This window comes from Theropithecus gelada, chromosome 4 (assembly GCF_003255815.1).
Source record: "Theropithecus gelada isolate Dixy chromosome 4, Tgel_1.0, whole genome shotgun sequence".
In the NCBI taxonomy this organism is placed as follows: Eukaryota; Metazoa; Chordata; class Mammalia; order Primates; family Cercopithecidae; genus Theropithecus; species Theropithecus gelada.
Genome location: NC_037671.1, coordinates 64,886,428 through 64,889,943, shown reverse-complemented (window position 1 = coordinate 64,889,943; position 3,516 = coordinate 64,886,428). Strand labels below are relative to the sequence as shown.

The window sequence follows — 3,516 nt, the reverse complement described above, 5'->3', positions numbered from 1 at the left end:
AGGCCAAAGGATGCTACTCATATTTATTTGGTGCCAAATTATTTGTTTAAATATTTACATCTACAACCTGAATGTAAACTGCAATATCCAGCACAACATTGTCAGACAGAGTTGCTGTATGGTTATGTAGCTTCATTACTGCCTAGCTAATGCTTAACATGCTTCATCCTTTACAGCTGAAAGGAGGATGTTCACTGTATTTAACCAGCCATACTGCATTTAGAGGTAAACAGCTTTTATGGACGATTTGCCCAGACAGTTTCAGTAAACTACCAACTTGAGGCCCTGATTTTATTTTGGTCAGTATGTGCAAATATTCACATGCAATTACCCAGAAAGAAGAATAACTGGTTAACAAGAAACCTACCATCATGTCAGATGCTGGAAATCAATCTTTACATATTTACAGAAAGGGTTTTAAGATTCATAATCCACTTTTTCAGTCTGTCTCTTATATTTCATTAGTCAGTTGGAAGTGGCATATGAATCATTTTGCTTTATCTGGAAAAAATATTTTCACATTTTCCAATTCCTTTGACAAAGAAGTTTTTGTCTGCTAAGGGATGAAAATGCTATTTGGCTATTGCCTACTTTTAGAATTCAAACTAACTCTTCAAATGTCTTCATTTAGAGCATATGCTCTCAAACTATCTTACTGTTTTACTAACACAATGGTAAAACTGGGTTCCCAAAATGTCAAAACCCTAACGGAGTCTCTATTTCCAAGGGTAAAATAAAAGACAGCCAACACTGCAGGATGAAAACTATCCTGAGCCTTTTTCCCTCTCTGTAACATTTAGATACTAGGAGGGAAAAAGTGAGATTACATTAATAGACTTCCAAAACAAAATGTTACGGAAGTGTTTATTTTTTAAAAGGAGAGTTTTAAGAGAACAGGATGCTTAAATATGAGCAACTCCTACTCAGGGGAAAAATAACCACAGACCTTTGCTGAGATGGCCCCAATAATTCAAAGAAACCACGCTAACCAGAGTTTGATCTATTGAAAATTAATATGAAAATTTTTTAACAGGATGGAACACCTATAACAAAATTTAAGTCCCTTCATCTTTTGGCAATGAAATAAGTGAAATTTACATAAGGATATTTTGGAAGGGTTGAAAGTCACAGTCAGAATCAAATAGAAAACTTCAAACCTAGAAAGCAAAATGGGAACTTTCATAGCTCCTTAATCTACCATATCTAAATACAAATAGTATAATGACTATCCAATAGGTACTTAGTTCGAAAACCAATACAAGCAATTTATCATGAAAAGCCTATACCTAATAAGCTGTTTTTCTTCTCTGTTCTGCCCCATTGTGATATGCTTGTGCTTAATGAGGACTATCCTCTGCAGCTGCTCCTGAGGGCAGAGAAGCAAGTAAGGGAGTAACAAAGGAAACCTGAGGAGCCCCTGGCCCCTGAGGACCTTCTCTATGGCTGGTCACAGCCACTTAGGTTTCAATGCAGACTTCAAGACTGGTTTGAGAAAATCTTATTTTGGGGATTAAGTTCCCTGTCAAAGGCCATCAGATGGACAGCTACTTACCAGGCAATTAGTCTAAAGCTCTTAGGTAATGATACAAAAACAAAACAAAACAAATCCCTTATATTTTCCTGTTGAAACCTTTTATTCTGTTTTATTGAGGCGTAAGCAAAATAGCTTTGCCCATAACTCACTGTGGCCTGGAGTTACGACACCAGCTTGTATTTGGCCAATTAACAAAGAGGTCAAACTGCATTCTTCTTAGAAGGTCTATTTAGTTGATAAATGACACTTAACTGTTATTTTTTCATATGATCTTTACTCATAAGTTGCATTGATGATGCTCCAAGATATAAGGGACCAGTGGTAATTCAAATGGGCACCTCTGAAAAGATTTATCAGTTTTCTGTCCTGTTCCAGCCAGATTTTTTGGAAAACCTTGGGAAAGACTGAAATTCCCCACCAATCTGAGACTGTATGCGAGTTTTTGCAACATTAATTGGAAAAAAAATAAGAATCCCAACATGGCACCCAATAGACCTTCACAGATAAAATCATTGACCAAATGAGCACTGTGAGTCGTTTCGGTAGGCAGATGCTCCTTAATGGGATCTCAAACGCCTCAAACAAGACATTACTGAGTTCATTCAGGAAAAGAATGGGCACCAGGCCTCGATAATACTCTCCAATTCCATTATATTTCAGTGCCTTGAAGGTCTGATAAGTGTTGGTGAATTTGTCATGATGCTTGTGGTCTCGAAGCAATGTCTGAACTATTTCCAGGGGAGTGAAAATTGCTTCTGCTGTCCCTGCAAGCACTGCCGCCACGCAACAGGTTGCAAACTCTGGAGCACTGACATGCTTGTGGAGAAGGCAGGATAAATCCTCATAGAGAGCAAACTGCAAGTGTAGTCGTCGTCTGCATTAATAGGGGAAGGATTCCAGGGTACAAGTTTCGAAATCCATCCCTTCTCAACTGAAGTATTGCATCCCGTGTTTTGATGCCATACAGCTGTTGTCGAAAGAGGACCTTCTGAATGGGAAACGTGATTGCGACGTTGTTGAAGGCTGCGCAGCCGCCACACAAGTAATGCTTCATTTCATCAACATTTGCAATATGAGGTGATATATCTTGTTCTGAAGATGTTAGTACTGGTGGCCTCTTTTCATAGGCTTCTGAATCCATCGTGTTGCTTAAGATCTTTCGTTTTCATGAAGGACTGACTTTTTTTAACCTGTAACACAATCTGAGCCTGGAGTTTGGCATGATGATGCTTTCTGACAATGTTCTCAATTTCTTCCATTGTTATTGTTCTGTTAGTTTCTGTCTTCTGGAGTCAATTTTGATAACTGAATTTCCGTTCTCCAGGCGCCCATTTCCCCAACCTGTGAAAAGCGGGGAGGGGGTTGGACAAGAACACTAAGTCCTCCTCCGTCTCTGACACTCCACAGTCAGGGGTTCCGAGCTCAGGAGGCCGAAATCAGTCTCCCGTGGGAGGTGGGGTGCGCTTTGCGCGGTGCCAGCCCTGCTCACCCCGGGCGCAGGCGGAGCTCTGCTCCTCCCCGCCCCTGCGGTTTCTGCGAACCAGGGAGGAGCCTCCCCAGCCCGGGGCGCTCCGGAATGAAGTCACAGCCTCTGTCGCGGGAAAGGTCGCCCAGCAGCTGTATAAACACGAGCGTTAGGCAGGAGAGCCGGGAGCCGAGGAGGCTCAGAACTCATTCGGCGCGCGCCGCCTGGGTGGGGCCAGCAGCGACTGGGCCAGGGCAGCCAGAGCGCGCAGAGGACTGGGATGGGACCCGAGAGCGGCCGGCTGCCCCGACGGGCCCTGTTGTGTTTTTTCTAATGCTCTTGTTATGACCAAACCAGTTCGTTGTAGGGTGAGGTAAGGTAAATTGCTTTTACCTTTCTCTCGTTGTGCATTGGATCACAAAATACTGGTGTTTGGTTTTTACTTTGTGTCAAATGCTAGGATAAACTTTCAACTTTGTTGGCTCAATGCTTCATTTGCTGCCTAAATTAGACAGGA

At 42.1% G+C, this 3,516-nt stretch overlaps 1 pseudogene; it reads right to left on the bottom strand.

Annotated features, from left to right (window-relative positions):
- Positions 1-1,807: 1,807 nt before the first annotated feature.
- LOC112622599 lies at positions 1,808-2,911 on the bottom strand (annotated as a pseudogene).
- Between the last annotated feature and the right edge of the window lie 605 nt (positions 2,912-3,516).